The sequence below is a fragment of the Zophobas morio genome, unplaced genomic scaffold, assembly GCF_036711695.1.
Source record: "Zophobas morio isolate AGI-343-1 ecotype UQ-CSIRO unplaced genomic scaffold, CSIRO_AGI_Zmor_V1 ptg000030l, whole genome shotgun sequence".
NCBI classification, from domain to species: domain Eukaryota; kingdom Metazoa; phylum Arthropoda; class Insecta; order Coleoptera; family Tenebrionidae; genus Zophobas; species Zophobas morio.
Window position 1 is genome coordinate 5,185,601 of NW_026972135.1, and position 13,197 is coordinate 5,198,797.

Sequence of the window (13,197 nt, forward strand, 5' to 3'; positions counted from 1 at the left end):
TTTGATCGCTTAAAACACATTTAAGTTTTGAAAACGTGCTTTCCACATCACAAGAAGTGGGTGCAAAATTAAATATTGAACAATCTACGTTTTCATTTATGTATGTTGTAACAGATATGTATTGTTGGTTGCATATCCTTCATGTGTTAAGATGTTTGTAAGAACAAGTCAGTGAAATAGAGACCTTCAGAGAAGACAGTTGTTTCCTTCCCGGCTCCCAAATACAAACACATGACATGGCGCTGCGAAATGGAGAAGAATCCTCGTAAATCACCGAAGTGACCAGTTTCACGAATCTTTGAACAACGTGCTAATAACAAATTACAAATTCGACATCAACATGGACAAAGGAATAAATTCAATGGACATGACCGGCAACCTCTCAGAAAATTGGAAGAGATGGAAGCAGAAATTTGAAAACTATTTAATTGCTAGCGAAACCAACAAAAAACCAGAACGAGTCCAATGTGCACAGCTATTACACTTTTTGGGAGAAGATGCTCTTTCTATCTACGACACATTTAAATTCAACGACGAAGAAAAGGACAAACTTCAAGTGCTCCTTCAGAAGTTCGACGATTATTTTATACCGAAACAAAACCTAACCTACGAACGTTATAAATTTCTAACTTTCAAACAAGGAAATCAAACCTTCGAACAATTCATCAAGGAACTCAAGACACGTGCGAAGCAGTGTAAATTCGATACATTAACCGACGACTTAATAAAAACAGTACTAATTTGTGGGATGAACGATAATATGTTACGTGAAAAGCTACTTCAAAACGAAGATAAACCTCTTCAGAAAGTGATAGACAGTTGTTTGCTATGGGAAAATACAAAAATTCAAAGTGAAGAACTTTCCTCGAGAACCATCCATGACGTCAGAAATCCCAAGGCCAACGTGCAGAATAAGTTCAGTACACGTGCACCGACAAACGTCGCTTCTGGAAAAAGTACATCATACTTGCCGGCGCTCAGAAACAAAGAACATGGACCGACTCGACAACAATTCCAGGAATGGGCCGGGACCGGATCGAATTCAGATAAGTTCATAAGAAACTGTCGCAACTGTGGGAAATCGCATTTAATAAATTCATGCCCTGCATTTAAGAAAATTTGTAACTCCTGTAAACGTCTTAATCATTTCTCGATAATGTGCCGTAGTAAAAATAAAAAGATTAATGAATTAATTTCTCAAAACACCGATGTTAATGACGAAAATGACACTTTTCATGTAAATCAATTACAAATTGACTCTGTTAATGACAATAAAAATAAATCTTGGTTTTTAGATGTAACCATTAATGAGGTAAGCTCGTCCTTCAAAATTGACACAGGGGCAGAAGCCAATATTATTCACATTGACAAATTTCGTCTACACCATTTAAATTCTTACTGCATTACAACCTGTCCAGAAGTTTTATTTGACTATAATAATAAACCAATCCAGGTGTTAGGTAAATGCATGTTAACAATTTCATATAAAAATAAACATGTAAAAGCCCAATTCTACGTCATCAAGGGCCAGCGCAATTCTCTCCTTGGCTTTACCACGTCTGTAGAATTAGGTTTAATTAATCCAATTAACACGATTATCAATTCAACTTCTAACGTTGTTAACCAGTTCTCACAAGTTTTCAGTGGTATTGGCCTTATCGGTAAACCTTACACAATTGAAATTGAACCAAATGCTATACCTGTAGTCCACCCAATCAGAAAAATACCTTTCGCTCTGGAAGAAAAATTCAAAAAATGTTTAGAAGATTTAACGAAGATGGGAATCATTGAACGAGTAGGAACAAGTACCGACTGGCTAAATTCCTTCGTGATCGTACGCAAACAAGATAATTCGTTAAGGATATGTCTGGATCCGAAAGACTTGAACAAGGTAATTAAGCGACATAAATACAAAATTCCAACCATTGATGAAATTACAGTCAAACTACAAGGAGCCAAATTTTTCACAACGTTAGACGCTGCCAGTGGGTTTTGGAACATCCCATTAGACGAGGCAAGTAGTAATTTATGCACCTTTGGCACACCATTTGGCCGATTTAAATTCAAACGCTTACCATTTGGCATTGTGACAGCCAGTGAAGTATTTCAAGAACGATTTAAAGAAATATTCAATCTAGAAGGAGTAGAGATATATGTTGACGATATTTTGATTCATGGTAGGACTAAGGATGAACACGATAAAAGACTTTTTCAAGTTCTAAAAATCGCACTAGAAAATAACATCAAATTCAATTTCAACAAATGCAAATTTGGAGTGAATAGGATCACTTATTTGGGTTATGAATTTTCGGAAAAAGGAATGCACATAGATGAAGAGAAATTGAAAGCAATCGCAGACATGCCACCTCCAACGACAAAGCAAGAATTACAAAGATTTTTGGGCATGGTGACGTATGTCGGAAGATTTATAAAAAATTTATCAGAACAAACTGCACCACTAAGGGAAATACTCAGAGATAAAAATTGTTTTGTCTGGAATCATGCACAAGAAGAAGCCTTTCGAAATCTTAAAGTCATGCTAATAAACAGACCCTGTCTACAATACTTTGATCCAAAGGAACCAATTGTGTTATCCGTTGACGCTTCGAAATCTGGTTTAGGTGCTGTACTTCTTCAAAAAGGACTCCCATGTTGTTATGCTTCCAAGGCAATGACTTCAACACAACAGAAATATGCACAAATTGAAAAAGAGATGCTCGCCATCTGCTTCGGAGTCGACAAATTCCATCAATACATTTATGGCCAACGAGTTACAGTCGAAACTGATCATAAGCCACTTGTACCCATCTTCAAAAAGAATTTAAATGATTGTCCGCAACGTTTACAGAGAATGATGCTGAAACTACAAAAATATGACCTAACGATCGTTTACAAACCCGGGAAAGAATTATTGGTTGCAGATACATTATCCCGTGTATATTTGAAGGAAGAATATGAAGACAATTTGGATCTGGAGATGCAAATTTGTTCGATCATGGAAAAAATCAAAATAACTGATAAGAGATTGGAAGAATTAAAAGAAAAAACAAAAAATGATGACACACTTCAACATCTAAAGAAATATATAGAAACAGGTTGGCCTATGAATAAACGACAAATACCGGATTCTGTCAAACCGTATTACAACTTCAGAAATGAGATAACACAAGGTCAGAATCTAATTTTTAAAGGAAATAAAATAATCATACCAACTTCAATGCGAAATACAATACTGAATAGCATTCACAGTGGACATTTTGGTATAAATAAATCCATTGAACGTGCTAGCACAGCAATCTACTGGCCCAACATGAATACAGAAATTGAGAAGATGATAAAAAAGTGCGAAACATGCCAAAAATACATGAATTCAAATTCTAAAGAACCACTCATACAACACGAAATTGTCGAAATACCATGGTACAAAGTAGGAATGGATATCTATGAATTATATGGGGAACACTATTTGATTTTGGTAGATTACTATTCGAAATATCTTGAAGTTATGAGTTTGAACAAAAATTTAACTTCTAAAAACATCATTGATAAATTAAAAAGTATATTCGCTCGACATGGGGTACCAAACATTGTGATTTGTGACTCAGGAACGCAACTAATTAGCCAAGAGATAATAAGTTTTACTCACAAATGGAATTTTGAGATCAAACCAAGCTCCCCGCACCATCAACAATGTAACGGCATGGCGGAAAGAACAATTGGCACCATCAAAAAACTATTGAAAAAGACCATCGACGACAAAGAAGACATCTACTTAGCTTTACTTGCTTATCGCAACACTCCTGTTTACAACTCGTACACACCATCTCAAATTTTAATGTCCAGGATTCTAAGAGATAATATGCCACGAACAAAAGAACAGTTAACCCCCCAACTCATTAACAAAGAAAGATATCATATAAAGCTAAAAGAAGCTCGAGACAAACAAAAATTTTACTATGACAGACACACAACAAACAGACCGGAATTCGAAATCAAAGAAAAAATTTACTATCAAGAAAAACCTGGCTCAATATGGAAACCTGGAGAGATAGTGAAAAAAGAAAAAGACAGATCATACACCATTAAGACAGCACGAGGCACCATTTTAAGAAGAAATAAAATACATTTGCGAAGAAGAGGAGAAGAAGTGGAGGTATATCAAAATGACACAGAGCAAGAAGAAAGAATTCCCAACGAAACTACAAACCAACGCGACCCTCCTATCTCAAATCCAACCTCTCCTGATCCCCCCAATGCAAAAACTCAAGATATTACTGGAAACTTGTACACCACTAGATATGGACGAATAATTACACAACCAATCAGGTTCGGCGACTATGTTTCCTAATTTAACCAATGTTTAATGTTGTTTTATGTATTCCACAATTTTCATTTACAATAGTTGTACATAGACATTTAAGTTCTTTGTTTGTAATGAGGGAGATGTAACAGATATGTATTGTTGGTTGCATATCCTTCATGTGTTAAGATGTTTGTAAGAACAAGTCAGTGAAATAGAGACCTTCAGAGAAGACAGTTGTTTCCTTCCCGGCTCCCAAATACAAACACATGACATATGTATTGTTGGTAGCATTTCCATTACCGCAAATTACGTTATTTACGGAACATATAAAATCATGTCCTGGATTCTTTTTTAATAAAGAACATAGTTTTTGGAATGCCATTTCCCCCACCTTTCCTGGTGTGTTTTTTAAAGATGTATACACTATTTCCACAATTTTCATACTTTGGTTTACTTTTAAACTTATAGTTTCTAATTGTTCTATAGCATCAGCAATAATTTTAAAATCAGTTTTAATGTACAAGAGTTCATTTTTAATGTTTGCTTTATTCAGGAATTCTTGAGCTTTTTTAATGCTTTGTGCATCTGTGGCTTCAAATGACATTACAACCTAAAAATATTCAATATAAGAATGATAGTAAAAAACCATTTTATAAGTATTTACTGACTTGTTTTAAAACATCAAAGTGTTCTGCATAAAACAATGCTGCTTGAATCCAAGTGTCCACCTGGTTAATACAGGTTCAGGTGGGAGAGATGTATTTGGCAAACTGTTTTTATAAAACTCTACTAACTCTTATTGGTGCTTTTAAAAAGATTTTCTTAACATTGCTAATTATCCCACTGACATCTGGATAATTCAGTCTATTTGTTTCAGACACTAAGGGCCGGTTTATAGAACAGCGAGTTAAATATTTAATCCTCGATTAGTTTAACAGAGAATTAAAATGTGGAATATGAGCCCGTGATTGGTCCAAACATGCGCGTTGCCTCGCAACGGGCCTCAATTAAAAGTTAATCGCGAATTAACTTTAACTTCGCTTTCTATAAATCGGGTCTTAATGTAACCCATGTGCCATACATGTTAAGTGTGTTATATTTTCGTAAAACACCTTCAAATCAGTACCAGTTTTGATCATGTATGAAACACCATCTGATACAAACCATTTAACTTTTTTGTGTTCAATTCCTTTTGGCCACAATAAAGCTACAAATTAACAATTATAATATGATTCATTTATTTAAATGTACATCAAAACATCAACAAAATTAAACATTCAGTACTCTTTTCTATCTGTCAACCTTTTTTCTCATCAGCCCACTCTTCTTTTTTAATCAAAACTAACTTCCGTTACAAACTCCCCCTCTAAACAACACAAACGGCCCTCCGGTGTTGTTTAGGATGAAACATTCTTTTTAGGACGACCCCTCCTCCGTTTTGGTATTAAGGGCGTTAATGTATCACTTCTGGTCCCTTCAACAAACGGGCTGAGGTCCGCGGCGTGATAGCGTCCAATTCTTTCTGGAGGATTTGTACAGCTCCCTAACTCGTAGGTTGTAGGAGAAGCAATTCGCAAGATCATATAAGGACCATCCCTTCTTGGGGCAAGCTTTGAAGAGAATCCACTTTTGGAGCTACTGAGAGTATGAAATTTCAGGAGAACCTTGTCACCCTTCTTGAATACAGCTGGTCGTCGTCTGGAATCTAGACCGGTTTTCTGGACATCTTGTTTCTTGCAATTTCTATCCATTGCCTCAGACAGAGTAGTAGCTAGCTTCTTTAAGTAAAGAGTTATTCTTGGTATGAAATTTTCTGCATCAATCACTTTGCGTAGATCATATACAGGATCATTAGGAGCTCTATCTCCCTACCAAATGTGAGAAACGAAGGACTATATCCCGTAGAGTCGCAACATGTAGAATTTATGGCGAATCGAATGCTACTCAGGTGATGATGCCATTCTGAGTAGTGATCTTGAACCAAAATGGCTAACTGAGTCTTCAATTCGCGGTTCTTCCTTTCAACAGGGGTAGTCTCTGCATGATACAAAGGAATGAACGGAGTTGTGATACCAAAACAATAAGTAATTTGCTGCATTACATCATTGATAAATTGTACGCCGTTATCAGAAATTATTTTCCTCGGAGTTCCAAACCGCAGGAATATTTCTTCGATGAGAATTTTTGCACAAGATTCAGAGTGAGCTTTTACTAATGGGAAAAGTTTTACCCATTTTGAAGCAACATCCTCAATTATTAGGATCCATCGATTCCCCCTGGGAGTTGCCAGTAGGGGGCCAAATAGATCTACAGCCACGACTTCGAGTCTCTGGGAAGGGGCTGGGGTTTGAAGTAGGTCCGCAGGTTGACGATTTTCTGGTTTATATCTCTGACATTCCATACAACCTATTACATGGCGAGCAATACATTTTCTCATATCTGTGAACTAAAATTTTGAAGAGATCTTTTGAAGGGTTCTTTCGATGCCGTAGTGTCCTCCTGTAGGCGAATTATGGTATTGGGCCAAACATCTTCACGCAATTCTTTGGAAATCACTAACTGGGGATCTTCAGAGTCCACATATGGGTTGAAACGGAAGAGAACACCATTGTTCATCACGTATCCCCTCCCACACCATCTAGACATCTCTAACGGATCTTCACCTTCGAGAGATAATATAATAATCTTGATCTCATCATCTTTCAATTGTTTCTGTCGAATAGATTTAGCATCGTATGACGGTATGTCAACACTAACGAAGTAGCTCTGTACTTTTTCTTCTTCATCCGAGCAAAAAGTTCGAGACAACAGATCAGCTACTACGTTGATTTTACCAGGAGTATATACGTCCATATTCATGCCTTGAAGGCGGAGCGCCCAACGAGCCAAACGACCCGAAGGCGATTTTAAAGTCAGCAACCACCGTAATGGTTGATGATCCGACGCTTAACCACTTTCGCACCTTCTAGATAATGTTGAAATTTTTCTACAGCCCATACTACGGCGAGCGCCTCTCTTTCGGTAGTTGAATAATTTTTCTCGCTGTCCTTTAACAAGCGACTGGCGTATTCTATTGGATGTTCGTCGTATTTCTCCCCCTGGTGTAGAAATGCACCCAAGGCGTAACAACTTGCATCTATTCTAAGGATATATGGCTTGGTCTGGTCGGCTTGAGCAAGGACTGGAGCGGTAGTCAATCTTTCTTTTAACGTCTCGAAGACTCCTAATTTGGCTTCACCAAACTGGAAAGACGCATTTTTCTTAAGAAGATTATTTAAAGGACGTGCAATTTCGGAAAACTCTGGAACAAACTTGCGATACCAACTACATGTCTGAATCAAACTTTGCAGATGTTTGCGATTGCTTGGAGGTCTCAACAGTTTGATAGCAGCTATTTTCTCAGGGTTACTTTTTATTCCATCACTGATCAGTATATGTCCGTGAAATTTGACCGAGTCACAGAAGAACGAGCACTTTTCACGTCTAGCACGAAGACAAAAAAGTTTTAAACGCGAAAACACTGTTTGTAAGTCTATTATGTGCTTCTCGAAGGTTTCTGAAAGTACCAAGATGTCATCTGTATATACGAACACTGCAGTGTCATTCAAACCGGATCTAAATCTGTCCATCAATCGAACAAATGTCGGGGGCGCGTTTTTCAACCCGAAAGGCATTCGATTGAATTTAAACGTCCCAAATGGAGTCACAAAGCAAATTTTGTCGCGATCTTCTTCAGAAATAGGAACTTGCCAGTAACCTGTTTGTAAATCAATTGTAGACATGAATGGTATATGTTTAGCGGTGTGAAGAATATCGTCTATTCGCGGCATTGGATAACTATCGCTTACCGTTACTCAGTTTAGCTTACGATAATCTATGCAAAGACGATAGCTGTCTCTTTTTGTAGTTCAAACCACAGGGCTGGACCATGGTGACTCGCACTCTTCTATAATTCCTTGTGTTACTAATCGATCCAATTCTTCAAGCAGGAATTGCTTCGTTGGTCCGTTCAGCGGGTACGGTGGTACGGAGATTGGTACAGCATTTTGTGTGTTAATTCGATGCGTAGCAAACGTAGTTTCTCCCCCTTGTTCGAAGATGGTGCTATTCTTCTGAAGTAGGGTGTTTATTTCATCTTTTGCCGTGTCTTTAATCTTCTGAGCTTCATTTTGGCGTAGGGTTATGGGATTAATGTTTACGGAATTTGTTTTAATTCCATATTTGAAAGTATGTTCTGGTTTATCTCTAAAAAAACAACACTCGTTTTGGAAATCTATACCAATGTTAGCCTTCTTCAAGAATTCCCGCCCTAAGAGCGTATGGTTCTGGGTTAAATACGGCATTATAACAAAACTAGTTGGAGTTATTTTGTCTTTTATCTTAACGCCTACATTTGTTACCAGTAGTTTCTTATCTCTAGGAATTCCGTCAGCTAATGTTACCACTGCATCCATTGTTTCAAACTTAACTCCCTTATTTTGTAACACCTTATGGAGGGTGTGACCAGCTATGTTCCATTTTGATCCTGAATCGGCAAGTCCAATTTTTTTTACACCTTTCACTTCTAAGGGTAGGATTGGAGCGTCGTAGCTTGATTCATTTTCTAAAGATAGCCGTGAGAATTCCAAGCAGTTAGTTTTGACGTCTGCTTTTTCTTTGCATTTCGGGCAGTTCCATCTGTAGTAGCCAGGAGTACCACAGCCATAACACTCAGGTTTTGACAGGGCCGGCTCTAAGGGACCAGACGCCCCGATGCAAACTTACTGTTCAACGCCCTTAAAAAAAAATTGTAAAAAAAAAACAAATAAAATTTTGTAATCACATATTTTTGTAGAGAGATACTCTTTATTAACAAACATGCATAAAATTATGATGAATCAATCTTAATATATAAAAATGTTTGTCTTAACTGACAGACTGACTGATTCATCAACGCAAAGCCTAAACTACTGAAGCTACAAACATGAAATTTGGACAGTAGGTTACTTTTGTGTCATAAGCACCCATTAAGAAAAGATTTCTGGAAATTCCGCCCCTACGGGGACAAATAGGGGATGAAGCTTTGTGCAGAAATGCCGTGAGTTTTTAAGTCAGACGGGTTCACTGGGGAGGGAGGAGTGAACGAGATGAAAAATGATAATTTCGGAGGCTTTCACGGTCGGAATCAATACATGATCGTTTTCCGGGTTGGAACCGTGTAATTTCTCAAGAGTTTCGCCTCTGGTATGGTCGACATATTGAGTTACCGTGCTCTTTTGCCTTATTCTTAACCCTGCTCCTGAAGATGCCACTTACGAAAGTGTGCGAAACGTTGAGCCCAAAAACCCAATTTACACGGTTCCAACCCGGAAAACGATCATGTATGAAAAATGATGAGTCCTAATTGCGAATTCCACGCAAACGGATCTGCGGGCAACAACTTTTCTATAGTTTAGGAAATATCGTTGTACCCTATAAAATTTTCTTGCCAATAACGAGACGGACAGTAGTACAATAGCAAGAGATATTTACAACTTAAAGTTGTCACATGGCGGTAATCCGCAGACCTTAAATTTCTAAAGCAGCGGAAGTCCGATCCTATGCGTACAATTACCTGCTAAATGTTCTCCTACAAATTCGGGGGGACTGGTGTGAGCCATAAATATTTCTTACCACCGTACTACTGTCCGCCTCGTTATTATAATTAAATTTTATAGGGTACACCGATATTTCCTAAACTATATATAGTATAAATATAAAAATATTTACATTGCCAACGTTTTTCAATTTTTAATATTGTAAAATTGATACGATTTCAAAGTTATTTTTAATTTAGACTTACCTCAATGTTAATTGAAATTTAAATTTAAAATTAATGATGACAAAAAGCCACGAAATAATACACACAACTAAATTCGGCTACAAAGAGTGAAAAATATAACAAAACTGTTGGACAACCATCACAACCAAAACCAACCGACTAGACTTGGAAAATAAAATTTTTAAGTATGCCGACATGGACTTTTATGGTAAAAACAAACGTGACAAATGTTAGGAAAAACATCTGGGTGTCATACCGCTGTCTCATCAAATTGTTACCCAGATAATGCATCATAAATCTGGTTATTTTTTGTCGGTATTGATCTAAAGGTCCCATCACCCAACCCAAAGGCGCACTTTTTTTCAATTATTACAGTTTGAAAGTGCCAGGAATTGACTTCTTGGGATCTGTTTTGGTGGTCATAGTGGAATGTTAAAATGTAGCTTTTTCTGAAAAGTTTTCGATGGGCGCCTTGGTCTGTTACTGCTATAATATTTTATTGGTAGTGATTCAAAATGCAAAACTAATATTAATTTTTTTTTATAGAGTTAATATAATAGCATTGGCGGCGCCCGCCGCCCGGCGCCCTTTGCAACGGGCGCCCCGATGCGGTGCATCTTTCGCTTACCGTGTTAAGCCGGCCCTGGGTTTTGATCTTGCTGATGTTGACTTTGACAGTTCTTTATCATCGTTTTCTTTTTCCAGTTGGCGACACTCATTCTTTAAGTGACCAAAGGTTTTGCAATGTTCACAACGAGGTCGTAACTTCTTTATTTGCATTCCGTCCTGGTTTGTGTTTCTTTCTTGTTTGCGAAACGCGGATTCACGAAACAATAGTCAAATAAAAGTCCATAAACCATATCCAGCTGTATTTCTTCTGCGACACTATATGGCAATTGAGCTATTAAAGCTTGAAATTTCGCAACGAAGAGTTCTCGGAAGACTGCATGAGGGGGTAATTTCTTCGAGTACACATCTCTGAGGATATTTACTGCATTCTGCCAGTCTTTCGTCGACGGTTTGATTCCTTGCCACCAAGTAGCAGCGCTAGACTCGAGCAACATTGAAAGACCACGCAGTGCATTTTCGTCACTGATATTAGTGCAGTCTTTATATGTTATGATGTTGTCTAGAAAAGCTTCTACATCGATCGGCGTCATCTGACCCATTAAATGTGGCACTACATTTAGCAAAACTACCTGCAGATCGAATGTAAGAAGTTGGTGATACGCTTCGTCGTGCCTCGGACTGTTGTGTAGTTGAAGCTTGCTCCTTAATTGTCGATAGTAGTTGCTTAAATTGGTCAGCCGATAGAGTAACTGAAGCTGGAATATTAAGTTTCGGCGGCATCATGAAATTTTGCACAAAATTAACCGCGAATGTACAATGGGGTGCTTCGGGCCACTAGGGGGGCGACAATTATAATATAATTCATCTATTTAAATGTACAAAACATCAAGAAAATTAAACATTCAAATACTATTTTCTATCTGTCAACCCTTTTTCTCTCTTCTTTTTTAATCAAAACTAAGTTCCGTTACACAATTAAATAAATTATAGTCCCAATAATTTCAATGCTTAAAATTATCAATAGCACACCCAATGATTAGTTTATAAATCTCGAGATTGTGTTGCTATTAGTTTTATCCAGCTATTTCAAAGCTAGAAGAAATGGACGGCCAGCTTCTTCAGAAGATAACTTTCCAATTACTAAATGGGCTATGTATCTTCCTAATCTGTCCGTCGTCTCATCGACGCTAATCCGAATATTATTATTATCAATAGAATTTCTAATTTGTTTAATTACCTGCAAATTAAAAAAATTATGTTAAAAAGTTTTTAAATAAATATTCTAGTGCTCACCATATCGTAATCTTTTGGTAAATAATTTTTTCTCGGAGTGCTTTCTGAGGGTAAATGCCTTCCTGTATATTTATGCATAAAATTTTTAAACTCAGGACAACTAACTTTATTCCATGGAATATTTGCTGCGGTAAATTCCCTACATAAATCGGTGCAAAATTGCGTAAAATCATTGTCGGCACTAACGTTTAATAAAGTCTGTTTACTGGATTTATTCTCGTTCTTTTTGTATGCATCGCCACTGCAGTGTTATTCAAAGTGTGATTTTTTTTCGCATTTAAACTAGGAAACCAAAATGTCAATATAATTCAAGCTTCAGTATTTTAAATGTTTCCTTACAACATTTCCACACACTTTGCAGAATAACTCATTGTCTTTGGTTGAAATAAATGAAAACAAACAGAGCATTTTAATTAAGACAGGCAATGAAAAATTTTATGGACAAAGAATTGGCAGTAAGGATAGAAGTAGACACAGTAAGGGAGTTGAGGGAGGAAACTGCTGTAGTGGAATTGAACAACATCCAATATAAAATGAAAATAATGGAAAACAAAAGTAAATTAAAAAAACAGAAATGACGAACCAATTTATATAAATGATGACATGACAAAGGAAGAAAGAATAATACAAAAGAAACCTAGAAGAATAGCACAACTAGAAAGGAATAAGGGGAAGAGATTCAAGGTAGGATATCAAAAGATCGTAATAGAGGGAGAAATATGGAGATGAAATAAGAAAAAAAATGGGATTGATACAGACAAAAACAAAGAATTAAAATCTAGACAAGGCGGAAAAAACTCGGAACGAACAAAGACGACATGGCGAGATAAAGGGACACGAAATGGAAAAACAAGAAAAAAAGCAGCAGGAAAGGGGAACAAAAGTGATAGAACAATAATTAAATTGGGGACATGGAACGTAAGAGGTACTTACGAAGAAAAAGCCCTGAGAAACCAACAGAAGGCGAATGGAACCAAATTGAAGCAGAAATGGTAGAAACAGCAAAGAAATACATGGACAACACCGAACGAAGAGGTAGAAAGGAAGATTGGTATGATGAAGAATGTAAGAAAGACTTGATAAGTAGAAACATTGCAAAAATAGGAAAAGTACAAAAACCAACAAATGAAGCAATAAAAGCTTATGAAGAAAAAAGGAAAATAGCCAAACAAATATGCAAACGGAAAAAGAGAATATTCTAAAAAAAATTGATGCAATAGAAAAACACTAC

General features: G+C 36.9%; 1 protein-coding gene across 4 annotated transcripts in view; it reads left to right on the forward strand.

Moving 5' to 3' along the window:
* LOC135138748 (uncharacterized) overlaps positions 1–13,197 on the forward strand; it is a 140,947-nt gene that overhangs the window by 36,243 nt on the left and 91,507 nt on the right. The gene's annotated exons all lie outside the window — the stretch shown is intronic.